The sequence below is a fragment of the Lacerta agilis genome, chromosome 2 (genome assembly GCF_009819535.1).
Source record: "Lacerta agilis isolate rLacAgi1 chromosome 2, rLacAgi1.pri, whole genome shotgun sequence".
Lineage (NCBI taxonomy): Eukaryota > Metazoa > Chordata > Lepidosauria > Squamata > Lacertidae > Lacerta > Lacerta agilis.
The window spans coordinates 23783420-23802048 of NC_046313.1; the positions used below are offsets into that span (position 1 = coordinate 23783420).

Sequence of the window (18629 nt, forward strand, 5' to 3'; positions counted from 1 at the left end):
ACTCCCACCTCAGATCGTCTCAGCCAGGCTTTGTGAAAGCTGCCAGCACTCAGTTTTTCCATCTGGCTTACACTGGAGCTGATCCACCTGCTGTCCACCTAAGGTAGCCCTCTTGGTGCCGTGAGAAATGAGGGGTGACTTGAGGATTTGAGGCCTAAAGACAGGCATGACTTGAGTGTACTTCAATGAGTGTTACTGGACGCAGGTGGCGCTGTAGACCCTAAACCACTGAGCCAGCCTAGCAGTTCGAAAGCACTCCTGTGCAAGTAGATAAATAGGTACTGCTGTGGTGGGGAGGTAAATGGCGTTTCCGTGCGCTCTGGTTTACGTCACGGTGTTCCGTTGCGCCAGAAGCGGTTTAGTCATGCTGGCCTCATGACCCGGAAAGCTGTCTTTCCCTCAGCCTGAAAAGCGAGATGAGCGCCACACCCCATAGTTGCCTTTGACTGGACTTAACCATCCAGGGGGTCCTTTAAGTTTACGTTTACCCTTTTACTGGGCTCATTGGACAAGTTTCTCTGCCATGAAGAATCCCTTTCCTTCCTCATCCCAAGTCTTTCCAAAGGAGACTGACCCTAGGTCACAGCACCACAGAATTACAGAGTTGGGAGGGATCCCAAGGGTCATCTAGAACAGTGTTTTTCAACCACTGTTCCGCGGCACACTAGTGTGCCGCGAGATGTTGCCTGGTGGCCGTGGGAAAATTGAAAAATTACTTTATATATAGTCAATATAGGCACAGAGTTAAATTTTTAACATTTTTTAACATTTTCTATGGTGGTGTGCCTCGTGATTTTTTCATGAAACAAGTGTGGCCTTTGCCCAAAAAAGGTTGAAAAACACTGATCTAGAACAACTCACTGCAATGCAGGAATCGCAGCTAAAGAATCCCTTGCAGGTGACCACCTGTTCTCCATTTAAACCATCCAAGGAAGGAGAGTCCACCACCTTCTGAGGTAGTCTGAGGTAATAATGGAACACTGTGTGGCAGCACTGTGTTCGTGGATGGCTCTGCTGAGAAGAATCAATGCGTGCATGTGGTATTGGATGTGGGACGATTCATTCACACGTGCACCTTATCACTCAGTGCTGCTATCAAGCGATAAACATGCCCTTACAAACCAACCCACAGGCAGCCACAGTCTAGCATGCTACTGCTCTGCGTATTGCTACCAGTTCAAAATGGTTGCCGTGGCCACCACTTCTCCCCAATCGCTGGGATCACATGCAAGAAGTAGGAAAGGAGCAAACCAATAACTTAAGAAACCAGGGGGGACAGCAAAGGGGGACTGGGGCCTTGGAAGGCACCCTAAGGAGTCATAGCTTTTTTTATAAAGAGAGGTGGGTGAGGGGAGCACTGGAGCAACTGAGTGGTCTAGAGTGAGAGACTAGGGTTTCCGGGAATTCTCCTCTCTGTGAGACTTTTGTGGGTGAACTGAGAGTTTCTTTGGACCCTGGGTGCAAACAGATGAATGCCTGGATAGCTCAGTTGGTTAGAGCATGGTGCTGATAATACCAAGGTTTCAGGTTCAATCCCTGTTTGGGACAGCTCCACATTCCTGCATTGCAGGGGGTTGGACTAGATTATCCTCAGGGGCTCCTTCCAACTCTATGATTCTATGGTTCTGTGGGTGAGAACCCAGAGGCTGAGAGTGTGCCAGAAGGAAAATGAAGTGATATTGCTTGATATATATTAGTAACTTGGTGTTAATGTAACATTTTCATTTGTCACTGTATTCTTGTAATATTTTGTTTGTTGTTGCTTTTCTGCAGGCTGCTTAGATATATTTTTAACATACTAACTGGTAAAGAAATTAAATAATCAGTCATCAGGCTTCAACAGAGCTACTTGAAGAAAAGTGCAGGCTAAAGGAGCCAGAGCTGAGCTTCAGGACACAACTAAGCCAATCTTTCCTAGTCCCTCCGCACAATACTTACAATGTCATGACCCAGTGAAGTCTTGGACCAACCTATTTGCCTTCTTCCTGACCAGGGACTCTCCCAGAAATACAACCACTTCTTACCATCACCAACTGGTTGCAGGCCTACTGCCACCCTGACCCCTCCTCTGGTGAGGGATAGTGCCCCACAACAAAGCTGTCATGATCCCCACTCTCAGCCCAATGTCACAGGGAAGCAGGGAAGGGACTTGTTCCATTTGGTGGGGCATGCACTCACAAACAGAGGATGCCGGAAACGTACACAAAGCATGCAGAGAGGATCAGTTATTCTCCTACTCAACCCTACCTGCTACATGCAGAGTAGACCATAGAGTGGAGGCAATCCTGATTCTTTCGTTTCACACAGGCCTTGCTTGGTGGCAGGTAGCAGGGTGGGGTAGGAAGCGCCCTCTTTATAGTTATTATCGGATGAGCACTTTTAGGAATTTTGTTCCGTTTAAATTGCATTTCCCCAGATATTTGGATTTCAAATTACCGACTTGCCGGTTTTGTACTGTATGGGTTTGTAAAGTCACTTCGAGGCAGCTTCTTCTTATGAGAAGTGAGGAACTAACGTAAAAGACAAAGCCTCCTCCTTTTCTCAAAGTGCCCAAACACACAGCACAAAAATACACACATCGCCGATATTAGCCCAGTTTACGGTACGCACAAACACCTTTCCCCCACTAAAAACGAAGAGATCACCCATACTGGAAGAAGAAATAAAGCAACCCAAGGAAGTATTCCTATCGATCACCACATAGCATACTTCAGTGTAAAAAGGCAGACGGCAAATTTTGACTCCAGAGTCCTTCTCCCCATCAGGTTTTAGGTGGGGCTGCCGGGGGCTAGAGGAAAAAGAAAAGACACGCTAAAGCTACAAGTCATTTTCCGGCTCCCTCTTCCCCAAATAAAACAGATAACACTCAATTCACATACACACAAGCCACGCCTGCGGTGGCCGCCGCAATCTTTGCTCAGCCTGCCAACGAGCTACACAAAGAAAGAAGTCTTGATTTATGGCTTGCCCGACAAATTTATCCACTGCTATCGTACAGGGGAGCGTAACCAACTATTCCATTATTGGGATATTAGTACACACACTACTCTGTTTTGTTAAGATTGCTACTCTCCAGCACAAAGTCTGTATTTGTTTCCCTGCAGGGGTGAAAATAAAGGGGGTTTTGTGTGTGTTTCTCTCCCTCCCCCTCTCTCCCTCCCCACCCCCACCCCCCCAGCCACCGGCACCCTCTGTCCTCTCTTTTGCAGGTCTGAACGAGTTTATTTGACACTCCAGTGAGCTTTGTGAGGAAAGTGCCCGAGGATAAATGCTCCCCTAAGAGTTACTTGGCGTTAGACAGAGGGACCCTCTTCAGAAGAGAATGGGGGGCTTGTTGAGATGAGGCAGGAGGGGGGGGAATCTGGTGAAGAGATCCCAACCAGCCCTCACAGAAGGGTCTCTGTCCTGGACTTACAATAGAGCAAGGCCTTAAAGACACCAAATGCTGACGGGGAGTGAGGGACACATTCCCCTCCTTTTAGAAGGATTTCTCCTCCTTTTCTTTAAGGAACAATTGAATAAGTTATAAAAGGGGCCTCCCCTCACCATACATTTTTAGGAAACATTAAATGAGGTTCGGGTGGCCGGGGGGGGGGGTGGAGTAGGTGGAAAAGAAAGAGTTTCATTCATGACTCTCAGCAGAGAGTTTTCTACCATCCTCCCCACCCACCCCAGCCCCTCTGTTTGTGTGTCCAGAAGAAACTACTTTCTTTTTTTTTAAAAAAAAAAAACCAAGCCTACTTGAAATCTATAAGAAGCTGGATGAGAGGGCTCTGGGAAAATGTTAACAGAGAAATAATCCCACTTCCAGCTGTGGGCTAATCAAATATTGTCCTCCAATGCTAAAACAAGACAGGTGGACCCCACAACCCTTTCAACTGAAGAAGGCACTACATTACATACTAATTTGAAGAGGAGATGGCTTGGACTCCCAGTTGGAGGTAAAAGTTTCTCCAGTTTGGGATGGTCCCTGCTTCCACAGAGAAAAAAGTTAAACCTAGCATATCTAGTTCCCAGCAGCTAAATCTGTTACCATCTCTCTCTCTCTCTCTCTCTCTCTCTCTCTCTCTTTCACACACAAACACAGCATTACAATGATAGGAAAGTGCACTATAGATTCACAGAATTGCAGAGCTGGAAAGGACATCCGGGATTCATCAAGCCCAACCTCCCGCGATGCAGCAATCTTTTGCCCAACGTGAGATTGAGAGTCTCATGCTCTACTGGCTGATGTTGCAGCTTCTCCTACATCCCACCCAAATGTTTCCACAAAGGATACCGGTAAGTATATGATCCCTATCCTCCTAGCCTGGAGAGTTGATGCCAGTTAGTTCATCCATTCGCAGTGGCGGAGTTGCATGCTCCAGCACCGGAGCAGAGAGCAGACGGGGGCATGGCTGGTGCACATCCCAGGGGGCGTGGCATGTCGCCCACAGGGGCGTGACACACATGCGGGGGTGTGGCTTGCCGCCTGCATGGGCGTGGCCCGCGGCCCAGGGGCGTGGCACACCACCCGAGGAGGCGTGGCACTGGTGCAGTTGGGGGTGCGCGTTGCACATCAAGTGGGCAGCCGCAATGGTACCCCCTTCCCCGATGGTGCGAAAGGCGGTGCGCTCCCCATGCCCCCCCATTCCTCTGCCAGTGTCCATTGGTCCATCTAGCTCAATAACTGACCAGTGGACTAATTATGGTATAGGGCATGTTCTTACTTTGCTTTTCTGAGCCTTCACTGGAACTAAGGGGATTCTTCACTTCAAAGGGCAGCAAAATAATAATAATAATTATAGAAATGTTCCTTTTCAACCAGGCCTTTGGCTGATGAATATTTTATGGCCTTTTGAATGTGTTTTGCTTTTATTTAACTGTTTATTTTGTGCTTTTGCCCTGTATTTTAATGTTGTGAACCGCCCTGAGATCTTTGGATGAAGAGCAGTATATCAATTTTAATGATGATGATGATGATGCTATGTCAACACAGGTAAGGTGAAGCTGTGCCCTTAATGATGCACACATTGACTTAGTGGCACATTCAGGTACATTCAGGTTCCAGATCACACTGAAGCTATTCAGAAACACACAAACCTGCAGAACTGTATGCATGAAGCTCCCTCTCCCTCCCTGCAGTTGTTTGCGTTGTCTACACAGCACCAGGGTGAAGCTAGCTGGCACAGCTCCCCTCCTCCACTGGTTTCATCCATTAGTGTAATGCCAGAATAGGCCTATTGTGTAGCAAAGTTTCCTCTGAAATCAGGGGTGCCTAACCTTTGGGCCTCCACATGTTGCTAGACTCCAGCCTTCATCATCCCTGACCTTTGGCCACGTTGGGTGGGGGCTGATGAGAGTTGGAGTCCCAACGACATCTGGCAAGCGACTTGGGCAACTTTCAGAGAGAGAGATGGAACAGGAGTGTGGGCGTCAAGAAATACACAGCAAAATCCTGTGCTGTTCTGCTCAAAAAATAAGTTCTACTCCCAGGTAAGTGTGCACATGACTGCTACCTTTGAATGGGAGAGGGGAGAATAGATGAAGGCAAGAAATGCTGCTTGAATGGTACAGGGTGATGTTTCAAATTGTTGACCACTTGGACTCCACTTCAGGCAGCAACATTTCTTGGGCCAGTACAGTATTTTTTTTGTAGAAAAACACCAAAAACCAACCATTACTGAATACATTCTGTCCTGTGGCTTTCAATACTGGTGGTTGGTGCAGTGAATGCCACTGGAAACTGACTAGGTTACAGCAAGGATTAAGATTTAGGAGTACACTGTCCAGGCCCCTTTGAACCATGATCTGCAACTAAACTTAAACTGAGATTTGACTATAAATTCCAGCTCTACCTCCTCTAAATACTGGCACTCACCTTTATGCAGTAGCACCCTAGATAAACTAGTTGACCAACAGGTTAGAGCACAATCTCCCAAACTTGGGTCTCCAGCTGTTTTTGAACTACAACTCCCATCATCCCTAGCTAGTAGGACCAGTGATCAGGGATGATGGGAACTGTAGTCCAAAAACAGTTGGAGACCCAGGTTTGGGAAACCCTGGGTTACAGCAAGGATGGTGAACCTGTGTGCCCCTTCAGATGCTATTGGACTACAACTCCCATAAGCCTCAGCCAGCATGGCCCGATGGTCTGGGGTGATGGGAGTTGTAGTCCAGCAACATCTGGAGGGCAACAGGTTTCCGCCTTCTTAGATTAGATGTATCATAGTCCACATATTTTTACTTGGGAAGGCCAACACACATTGTTCAGAAATATCCAATAATAATAGCCGATTGGATAGCTCAGTTGGTTAGAGCGTGGTGTTGATAATGCCAAGGTTGCAGGTTCAATCCCTGTATGAGGATGCATATTCCTGCATTGCAAGGGGTTGGACTAGATGATCCTCAGGGTCCCTTCCAACTCTACTATTCTATGATTCTATGAATTACATGCACTTAATCACAAATACGAGAGGCAGTTCTTACCATATAGTACTGACTATCAATGCCAAAAGCTACCCAAGCAAGCCTTGAATAAAATGCTTATAGGTGTGTGATCTGAAGTAACCCTAACAGGTGAGTAAAGGTAACTCAAAAGATAACTAGAGAGATTATACTTTTCAGGAATGAGCCAACATCAGGTATCTTGAGCAGTGTACTCAAAGGATGCATAGTTCAGGACATGCCAGGAGGCAGTCAAGAGGTCATCCATTGCCTTCAGCTACTAGGGAAGTTGACCAACTTTGTTTAGAAGTTACAGAGCGCATGGCCAACTATTTTAGGTCCTGTTTTAGTACATTCATAAATGTGCTATGAAAGCTTGACAATTAAAAATTAACCTGCCAGAAAGATGAGTGTGTATTGAGGGACGGTGTAATGCAGGGACTAGAATGGGGGGTTCCCTCCAGATGTTGTTGGAGTCCAACTCCCATCAGCTTCAGCCAGCATGGCCACAGATCAGGGATGATGGACATTGCAGCCCACATCTGGAGGGTTGCAGATTCCCTATCCTTGGGCTAGGACCAAACAGGTTGAAATCTCCACTCAACCAGGGTGACTCTAAGATAGGTTACAGATTCAATGTTTATCTCAAAAGGCTCCTTGGAAAAAAGAATCATGAATACCCCATGGAGCAGCTTGAAAAAAGCATGCGTAATAAATGCAATAAATAAATATATATTTTTAGTAACGTAATAACTGGCGTAGTGCAATGAACAAAGTGTCTGACTTGGACCATGGAGAAATAGGTACAAATTCTCATACCAGAATTAAGTCAAGTAAGAATGAGAAAGAGGGTTATTGTGAACACTTCCCTTGAACGCCAGTGTTCCTTCACAATTAAAAGGTAGCCTTGCTTGTCCCGGGCTTGAGAAAGAAACCAAACAAGGGCAACTATGCTTTTCTAAAGAAACATATTAAATGCTGAATGTTTAAAGCTTCTATGTGTACATCTGAAAGCACAGTGAAAACATTGCAATGGAATGTGAAGTTCAGATCTAAGAGAGATTGCCAAAGCTGGATGATAAAACCTTTATTGTGGTACAAAATATACCAGCTGCCACAGCTGGTAAATTTAGCCACTGGGTAAAATGGGAAAACAGCTTGTATTCCAGCTAACTCTGTCCATTGTCAGAACACATTTAGTGATGGAGGAATTACTGTGAACAAGGTATGCATTTCCTTGGAGTCTGACAGCTGGATACTGGAACAGAACCAGTGTGCTGTGATGGTCTGTTTCTCCACTTGCTCTAGTTGCCCATTCCTCTTACTATGTTATACAATTTGTCCTGTCCCCACCCCCCCTTTGGATGCATGACTTACAAATTGAATTACAGTAGTCATCTGATTTTAGTCAATTGGTTTTGTTGTTGTTGTTGTTGTTGTTGTTGTTGTTGTTCAATCGTTCAGTCGTGTCTGACTCTTCGTGACCCCATGGACCAGAGCACGCCAGGCATGTCAATTGGTGCTTTGGCTAAAAGCTGTTAAGAATCCTACAACCCCATAAGTAGCATAAGAAGCAGCATCCAGACAATTCAAGGAAGGTCCAAAAGTAGATCACAATACACCTGCATAGGGAACCTGCTTCCATACATGGATGAAACTCTCACCAAATTATTCTGAAAGTTTCATTTATTTTCTAAAATTTAGACCACACACAAAGTGCATAGGCCGCCGCCCCTTTCCCTTTGGCTGTTTCTTTCAAAATAAAATGGGGAGAATATAATGGGTGGCATTCAACTAAGTTTTAATGTTAATGATTAACATTAATGCCAATGGGTCTTCTATGAGTAAAATCCAGTACAAGCAACTCCCCAAATATCTAATGTCTTATGCGAAAATTAATTAATTTACGTGATTGAGGAGTGGATTTGGAGAATGGAGCGATGCACAAACTCAAATCAGGGACTCATTTCCCCCTTCTCGTCCCCCATGTGGGATTACCAGTACGATATTATGGCCAGAGCATCAGGGAGGCAGTATGGAATACGGGTCACAATCCACAGCAAGCACCTTTTACAAGGGTGTGTTCGCATCACAGCACAGTGAAGTTGTTTTCCCCACCTGAATTTCATATCTCTTCCTCCTCAGCTGTTCACATCAGCCTGCTTTCTGCTTCTGTACACACCGGGGGGCATTGATGGGAAGGAGATGCCTTCACGCCCTTGCAAAGGTGTTCATGTCTTTACAAAAGATATACAGAAAAGGAGATGATGTTGGCATCCATCTGTATTAGGCCTGGAACCTGCCAGAAAGTAACTTCCCCTGCCAATCAACTGCCTTCTTTCCGATCCACAGCTAGGCCAGGGAGGTACTTTCTAAGGCTCCTGGCTAGGTTGGTCTAGAGGACCAAGGATGACCTCTAGATGCTAACAAGAAGAGTCCTCTTGCGTTCACAGAGCTACAATTTCCATAGTTCCCTGGGAGAGAGGTTGACTATTAAACCACTCTGGAACTGTACCTCTGTGAGGGGAATGGGGGTCTCCAAACAATTCTCAGCATCCTTAACAAACTACAGCCCACAGGATTATTGGGGGGGGACCCCAAAGTATGATGCTGCTTTAAATGTATAGAGTAAACAGGGTTTAAAAGAAAGAGGCAGGGGCAAGAATTAGCAGGGGCAAGTTGTGGATGTTGTTCCAAACACAGCATTTGTTTTTAGCACTGCTTGGCTAAAATGCTTCACTCCAACATTATGTGCCTATGACAGATAGTGGCAATGACAGCACTGGCCTAACCAATGCACTCCAGGTGTGCAGGGTGAGGAACCCATGACAAAGGATGCTGGGATCTGTAGTCCAGCAACATCTGGATGACCACAGGTTCCCCATCCCAGACATATGGAATCAGAAGCCAACTCCTCATGAAGCCCCTCCCCACACACGAGCAGTACTATAGATAAAAGTCAAGAACAGCAGCTATACTGTGGTGTTCTAGATTGGATGGGCAGAAGGTCTCTGGATGATCTGAAGAAGATGGGCAAGGGTTTGGCTCCCACTTGTTTATCAACAAAATTTTATGTGGAAGGCCAGTGAGTTCAAATCAAGTTCTAGTGCTCAGAGCAAATCCCTGGGCTCAGGATCCTTAAATTCAGAACAGAAACCTGCCTTGTGAATCTTACGGATCTAGTAAAATAAAATAAAACTGCACAGCTTTGATCATCCCTGTTCTAGAATCTCAAAAAGCAAGGACACAAGGATCGTCCACTCTTCCACAACTCCGCTGTGGGTCTAACATTTCTCCTTGTACTGCAGTTTGTCACTTACACTGTTAGGAATCCATTTGCACAGATTTCTTCCAGATGCCTATGGATGAAGAGGCAACACCCTAGAATGTCTGTATTTTAGAACAAGTTTTAGATAGGTCTAGCTTCCTATCTAGAGAACGTTTGCAGCTTTCCCACAATGCAGACACAGCTCTGTTTGGTTGTGTGAATGCGATTATCAGAAGTGCCTTTTGTATAGGAAACATTGTTTGAAATAGCTCCAAAGGCCCAAAACTTCCACAGATACAAACAAGATCCTTCCAATACCTTTTCCGTATTTCCTTTAACTCAACACAACTGAACTCATTAAAAAGTCAATTTCTTCACAACAGGAAACAAGGGCCAAGGGTTTTACTACGTTACATTGCATTGTGCATCAAAGAGACACACAAAATCAACCAAGGATATCTGATGAGTTTTGCAATTAAAAGCACCACGTAACTCAAAAGCTTCCTCTTTGTATGAAAGTTTGCTTAACAAACATTGCTTTGCTTACTTTTTATCCCTTCAGCTGCTTCACCCATAACAATTTTCCTAAACAGAGTTAAGAAAGGCTGTACAACTTTCCCATGACAATGTCAACATCTGTTTGGGGTTTGCTTACATAGATTTGAAAACCATACAGATCTATGAAATGCTAATGAAACATTTGCAGCTTCATGTGCAATTTACACGAGATATACTTAACCAAATGCCGAAATTGCTCATTTCCTTTTTTGCAAATATTGTTAAGGGGATATATTTTAAGAAGCAGGTTAGGCAAGGCTCTGGAACAGCTTCTAGAACAGCCATTTGTGGCTTGAGAAGAGCGTCGAATGTTAGTTAGGTCTTGTCCCAAATGGACAGAGGCTTTGAACACATGACATGAGAGGACATTCATCCCTCTTCTGCTGGGATAGTTCAATTAGCAGAGCATGACACTCTTAATATCAGGGTTGTGGGTTCAAGGCCTCCATTGGGCAAAAAGATTCCTGCAAGGCGGGGGTGATGGACTAGATGACCCCCGTGGTCCCTTCCAACTCTACGGTCCTATTTCCCCCCTCATTATATTCATTGAATTTCCCATTATCTATTATTACAGTACTTTTATATTTTTCGACTTGTTATTTGCTCAAAAGAACTATCGACTTCCCTCCCTCCCACCTCATGGTTACCTTATGTATTTCTATTTCACAGCATTTATATTTTTTCCTGCTTACATTATATCCATCTCAATTACCAAATTTTAAATAAATATGTAAAAAAAGTACATAACCTCAACATTACAAGTTTCTTAAGTCAGTCCCGCTAGTGTTGTTAAATGTTTACAATTATCCTTCAAATGTCGTATAAATTTACTCCAGTCTTTTTGGGATGTTTGAACTCGCTGGTTTCGGATTTTCCCAGTCAACTTTGCCAACCCTGCATATTCAATCATATTCACTTGCCACTCTTGAATCGTTGGTAACTCCTGTTGCTTCCATTTTTGAGATAATAAAGTCCTTGCTGCCGTTGTTGCATACCTAAAGAGTCTTTGGTCTTTCTTCAGGATTTCCTCACCTATTATCCCTAATAAAAATGCTTCTGGTTTTTTAACAAATGTACTTTTGCACATTTTCTTTAACTCATTATATATCATGTCCCAGTAAGCTTTTACCTTACTGCACGTCCACCACATGTGATAAAAATTCCCTTCCTTTTCTTTACATTCCCAACATTCCTTGCCAACTCTACGGTTCTGTATATTGCATCAGCAGTGGTGTGGATGGTTTGCCTCACTCACCTCTCGGCACTACACCTTCAACGTGCTGGCACAGCATAGGCTATTTTCAGGCTAACGGGCAATTTTTCAAAGATGTGAGGCATGGGGCAGTTGTGGAAGGGTGTCCTTTTAGTCACACACATTTGTAGGCTGAATTGGGGTGGCGAGGAGATGAACAAAGCTTGCATTGTGAGGTCTACATTAGGGAAGAAAATGAGCAATAGCAACAAAAAATAAATGGAGAGAAAGTGGGGTTTGTTTGTTTTTTGCTTTATTTTCTCAAGTTACCTGAATATTCATTTTGGGGGCAGGGCTTTTTTTTTTCAGCCAGAACTCACCTGAACTCAGTTCTGGCACCTCTCAGGTGGGCATCATTGCCCTTATAAGAGAACAAGGAAGGTGTTCATTGTGAGTGCCAGAACCTCTTTTTCTAGAAAAAACAGCACTGCTTTGGGATGTTCAGTTGTGTTCAAGTCCAAGTCCAAGTGACTACCTTTCTTAAAACTACCCCATGCTGGTGGGATAGCAAGATACTACTGTCCAGAAATGTTGCTGAACTCAAATGATGGTTGCTAAAGCATAACGTCATAGTTTGTATGATACACCAATTTGAAAAGGTGAGAGATTAAACCCAGCAGCCAGGCTAAAGTCCAGAAGAGTCGCTTCTTGCTTCATGCGGAGTTATCTCATGATTCATTTCTAGAACATATTTTATGCTAGTTGTTTTAGAAAAGGATTTGCCCCGATCCGTTTGTAATTGTCCAACACAGGACCAGAGGGGTGTAGCCTTTATTTACAGAAGCAAAATAAGAAAGGAGATAATATATTTCACCGAGAGTTGACGTGAGGTTATGAGCATGCACACACATGCAGAAAGGATTCTACAATGTCGGAATGAATGCAATTCACAGACAAGAAGGAAATAAAACTGATAGCACCACTTGAATTCCCATGAGAAAGATTGCATCTATAAACCTGTGTGTGTGGTGTGTGGTGTGTGGTGTGTGTGTGTGATATTGCTGCTACAGAACCATGTATGGATGATAAACCTTTACTGCAATATACATCTGAATGAATGCATATTTATTAGAATACACATCTGAATGAATGTATATTCAGAGTTAGACATTCTGCTTCTGCTGTATGCTTCTGCTCAAACACAGAATTTTGTTGTTGTGCTTAACACAACAAGCTAATGGTTGTGGTCACATCACACAAACTGCAACAACGTGCAAGTTCCAGTGTCACCACTGGATCCCATTAAAAAAGAAAGACGTTAGCTTGCCCAAATCCCTATGCCAAGGCAAAGACAACCATCGCTCTGCCAGAAGTTTCATCTCCCTCCTGATGAAACACAGAGAGAATTCTACAGTTTCCTTAACGTTGATTTCCATTGCTCAAGTACTTGTGTGGGAACGTGAGCCTCATTCATTTTCACTATAAGGTTGCAGTTGAAATACAAGAAATGATGTTCAAGTCTCCCCAAAAAAACACTAGTATAGTGATGGAAAGGATACTATCATGCTGGAACTGTCTAAAAGGTTACACTGACAACATAAACCCTTTTATTTATTTATTTTATTACATTTCTACACCACCTTTTCTTCAAGGTGGTCTACACAATTCCCAAATGAGTGCATTCCTGCAGAGGCTGAAATCTCAGACATGTGAGCTTTGAGAGTTGGATGAGCTGTCTGCCATACAAAGAAAAACCATGCACTAATCTATCTGCCTTAAACGATTCGGATGTTCTTCCTTGTATCTAACCTCCTATGACCTTCCTGCCAGTCAGCTCTACTGACTTCACCACAACCACCACCACTGAAAACATAAATGTTCTGTCTTGGGAGGCGACAAATGTAAAAAAATCTGAGAGGATGGAAATGCACTCACACCACTGCAAGAGACTAAAACGTGTTTGTGCATATCTAACGGACATTTGGCGCTGCCTTGGGAGCAAGTGGCCCCTATAAGATCATTCAAATCAAGTTTCGCTAATGTGCTCCCAGAAGCAAGAACAGGCACAAGTGATGGTGCACGAAGGGAAGCAGTGCAAAAAAAAGACATTCGATCCAAGATCCTTGTCAAGCTAAGAAATGTGGTTTAGGCATTCTTGCCGTAAATAAGATTCACGGGCGACAAGATTGCACCAGTTCCCACAAGAGCTCTATAAAAAGGCTGCGATGGTGAGGCAGGGTGTAGCATCCCAGTACAAGCGCAGGGGTCGGCAAACCTCGCCATGGAGCTAGTAGTGCTGTCAGGGAACAAGATCAACCGCCTCTGCCTCTTGGGCAGGTGAGTCACTGAAGCATAGAGGAAGGCTGAGGAGAGAATTCTAGCTTTGCACACCCTGGCTAGAGGGTGCATGAAATACGTCCTAGTGGGAAGAAATTCCAGAGATCAGAGAGGCACCCAGGAAAGAAGAAGAAGAAAAAAAAGAGCATGTTGGCTACCCTAATGAAAACAAAAGCTGAGAGAGCAGCCTAAAGCAAACCATTGGAGCCCATTTACACAGATGAAGGACTCAGTATTAAGTTACGGAGCAAGGTTAACAGCACCTGTGCCCCCAGGGACAAAATAAGGAGGCACAGGAGAAAAGAGACTGGGAAAAAAAAACCATGTTGGGAAACCAAAATTTGTGTTGGGGGAACAAGCAGACAAAGCATTGCATGTGTGCATCTAGGGAAGAACTGCAAGGGTTTATGGTCATGCTCGCCTGCATAACAGGACATGACCATTACAACTCCAGTACATGCATGCTTTTTATTAGATCTTATTTTTGAAAAAATAAGGCGGAAGGGAAGAAGGAAATATTATGCAAGGTTCTTCCCCCCCCCAAAAAAAAAGATTAGATGAACACTTTTGAATTATGTGCACTGATAAGCCACACACATTGCACAGGACTTTTCCCCCAAGGGCAGGTGCTTTTCACCCTCACACCCACCCCAGGCACATAATGCACTTCCTCTCCCCAGATGCCATTTCCTACATGACTCGCTCGCCTCGCCGCTTTTTCTCCACACCCCCAAACAAAACACCCCAGAATTGCACCAGTCAAGCGCGCGCTAGGCTCGTCTGTTTCCTTTCGCGGCTCCATCTCACCGGATTGCGGGCTGCCTGGAGCTTCCCTGCGGTGGGTAGGCGCTGTTCCCTCGCTAATACAATCCTTCAAGTAACGGGCCCTGAATGCAAAGCGATAATAAAGCGAAACTTCCTAGAACGCGATAGGGAGAGAAAGGGGAATGATTTTTACGCTCACCCTCATCACAGTGCTGGGGATTCGCCCGCTTATTATTCCCAGTTTGGCGATGTCTCCTTAAGAGCATCACGTACATCCATACACATTGGTGGTGCATGTAAAACAATCACTGGCAGAATTGTTTAAAAACTAATAATAACAGAAAGCGGCGCCCCATCATCCACGTTGGAGCAGAGATGCCAAGACGAAGAGCACCAGCTGCTCCTCATCCTCACGCCACCGCTCCCCAGAGAATCCAAAGCAATCGAGGGCAAGCAGGAAACTTACCTGGAGGGCATCCCCCATGTGGAGAGAGGCTGCTGCGAAAAGTGCAGCAAGAATTATATTCCAAATATGAAGGCGGGGACGGAGAGGGCACCAAGCAGATCAGCTCCAAAACGCACCGGATTCTGCGTCAGGCAAAGGTGTCCAAGCCCAACCGGGGTGCGCAAAAGCCATCGTTGCGAGGCAGAGGTACCACAATAATCCAGGCCCGGGGGAGACCAAGGGGCCAGGTTCTCCCAGGTGTTCTTGCCAGCATCTTCCCTCCTCTACAGCAGATACCCTCTTCCCGGAAGAGCGATGCTTGAACATCCCGGAGGCATAAATCCAACGCAGCAGGGTCCTTCCTTGTCCAACGTGGAAGATGCGTCCAGGTCGTGGGGGCCATAATAACCCGCATCCCACCCTTTGCAGACACTCGGGGTTTAGGGGTTCTGCCGACCTGCAGGAGCCAGCCGAGAAATGCGCACGGTCCCCCGCGATTTGTGCTCGGCGAGGCGCGCGCTCTCTGTCTCTCTCCGGTCCAGCCCCGAAAGAGCGAGAACAGCTCCCAGTGCATCCAGGCATCCGAGAGAGAGAGGCTGGAAGAAGCAGCCCGCTCGCGGGATCCCGGAGCGACTCGCCTCGCATCGAGGAGGTGCCGAGGGGTCCCTCCACCAACCGCGCGTTAGCCAAGCCCCGCCGGCCGAGCGCCGCCCAAGCAGCAGCTCCGGAGCAGAAGCACTCTCGCCGCGTACCAAGCAAACGCACGCCCTGCCCACCTCCCTCCCACTGCCCGGGCTCGAGCCATGCCTGCTTTTATATACTCCGCAGCCGCAGGCTCGCTCGACTGCGGCAAGCCGAGACAGGGAGCATCACGGGAGTCGTAGTTTTTCTTCTCCCTCTGTCCCTCCCTCTCTCGCCACATTCCAGTTAATGCTTATATACTTCGTTATTTAAACGAGATGATAGATAGATAGATAGATAGATAGATAGATAGATAGATAGATAGATAGATAGATAGATAGATAGATAGATAGATAGATAATGAAATGCAATAATAAATTCTCATAATCACAACGGGGCTTACTTGTGAGTAAGCTTGCACTGGGCTTTGCGGCTAAGCGAATTCATGCACCAAGCTTAGACACGCATCCGGGCACACGAAAAATAGCTACCGCAATTCTGACGTCACGCTGTGTCCTTGACGCAGCAGTACTAGCGGCGTTTTTGTACCCCATTCATGTGCGGGGTACAGCAAAGTCATTAGGGACTGCTGGTCCCATTTCCTGTTGGTCTTATTCCTATAATAGGAATTAATAGGAACCGGATGGATTTCTTTAATCTTCTGGGGACTACACGAATCTAAAATAGTGCAGAATGCAAGGAGTACTTTATTTGTACAAGTTAGAAACTAGCATTTTTTTAAAGTACATTAAATAAATATGTTGAATTACAGATTCTGTTTTATTCAATGTTCTCTGTGTTCACAGTAGACCTATTGAAATTAATGGACATGACTAACTTAGGTCAATTGATTTCCATGGATCGACTGAATAGAACTTTAAGGCAATCCTCATATATTATTTATTTTTTTTAATTGATTGGTTTTGTGTGGTGCTGTCTGCTGTGATCCACCCTGAGTAATTTTCACGCTGAAGGGCAGGGTTTTGGAGATAAGATAAAAATGAACAAAAAATAAACAAACAAAAATATTTTAGCCTCTCTCTTATTTTAACTTTTTGACCATTATATTTAAGAATCCCCCCAATTCGTGTTCTGACAGAGAAATAAAGGGATGGATGCTATTATCTTCAAACTCTTACAATTAAAGAATGAGCAAAATACTAGCACCTCTCTGAGTTTTCTTGCAGAGGTGGGAACACAAAGCTTCCCCCCCCCCCATTTCCTCCCATCCATACAGTTTCCAATTGGGCACTCTGCAGCCTTTTCTTTGAGAGATCATTTTACACCAATAATGCTTTAGCTTCAAAAATTGTGGCAGCAAACAGCACTGTAGATAGGAACAGCCATTTAAAACACACACACTACCAATAAGGCAAGAAACCTCTGCAGTGACCAGTTAGCAGGGAGAAATAATGGCATCAACTATAGAGGTGACAGATGATAATTTGATATTTATAGTCCTCCTGCAAGGTGTTAGGTAATGCTTAGATGAGAATTCCTGTCACTCACCTGCTAAGCATTTAAATCGTTTCCAGACTTCTCAAATACACTTCCAAGACAAAAATGGAACCAGATCTCTCTCCCCCCCCCCACCCCCATATCTTACTGTAAACAGCAAATGGATGCAAAACAGCTCCAGGAAAGTTTGTAGTCCTTAGTGAGCTTAAAGGCCGGCTATGCACACATGGTTGGTTGTTAGATGAATTCAGAAACTAGGGAAAGAATGGTTGCGGACAAAACACACATCCATGGCATAGTTTTCAGAGATGAGGGATCAAAAGGGGAAAAAAATGGGTCCAGCTTGCTTGCTTGCTAGGCTCCAAGTTCTTGAACCCAGCCGCAGCAGCAGACAGAAAGAGCTGGGTGATTTGTCACAAAGGAAGAACAGGTTTGGGCTGCCCATTGCAATGATAGGGTTCAAACCGTTCTTAGATACCCGTACTCGCCTAACCCCACCTGGAATACCCATCGGCCATAGACCAGAGTCCCTCCATCTTTTGAAACAATTCCTGTGAGCATCTTTCTTTACCTGATTTCCCTTTCTTCTGGATTTGCATTCTGCACTGTAATATCAGTCTCTGCAGTCTCAAAAGTGAGCACGTGCCTGGTCCCCCACCCCACCCCAGCACAGCAGATTTGGCAGAAAGCCAAACTGCACACAACTTTTAAAAGCTGAATGATCACTATCTCATTGTCTACTTCCCGCTGCCTAAGGCAGGGATGGGAAACCTGTGGCCCTCAAGACATTGTTGGACTCGCAACTCCCAATCAGTTCCAGCCAGCATGGCCAATGGTCAGGGGTGATAGGAGCTGCAGCCTGGAGTGTCATAGGCTCCTTATCCCTGGAAGCTACAGAAAGATCTTCACCTGCAGCGTTTAGGACTCCGATCCCAAAGCACCTTACTTGGAAGTATGTTCTATGCGTCCAATAAAACGTGTTACGGACCAGGATGAAAGTGAGTGAGAATTCTGCCCTTCACTACCTTATGCCCTGGTGTTTTTTTGGCACATCATGATCTGCTTGGTAAATCCCTAGTTTTCTTTGCAAGCCCACAATCCTCTGCTGGTAGAGGCCTCTGCCTGCTTGTCAGCCAATCTGTCAAAAGCATCATTGTACTGCTCTTGGAGACCCAAGATTACCTGTGGCTCACACAGGATGGGCACTACACAAGGCTCTCATTCCCCCCCCCGCACCCCCCAAGGAGACCTCCAGGTTAAATAGAATAAAGGATGCTTTGAATTGCTCATGTGGGCCTGTGGGGGAAACGCCACTAATTCTTTGTATCTTAGCAACATCTGGTTGACATATTATTCAGCCTGCGGGCTTGCTTTTTTCTTTTTTCTTTTCTTCGGCAATCATGCTTAATTTACCTGTTTCGTACATCCCTTATCTTGCTTTTTTCAGTGGGTGCCTTCACTCCTTTCCAGCCCATTTTAGTAATTAAAACATTTGCTTC

The 18629-nt window shown here is 45.1% G+C and overlaps 1 non-coding gene across 1 annotated transcript; it reads left to right on the forward strand.

Annotated features, from left to right (window-relative positions):
* The first annotated feature begins 1474 nt into the window (after window positions 1-1474).
* TRNAI-GAU lies at window positions 1475-1548 on the forward strand. The gene has a single exon. It is a non-coding gene; the product is annotated as a tRNA-Ile (tRNA).
* The last annotated feature ends 17081 nt before the right edge of the window (window positions 1549-18629 follow it).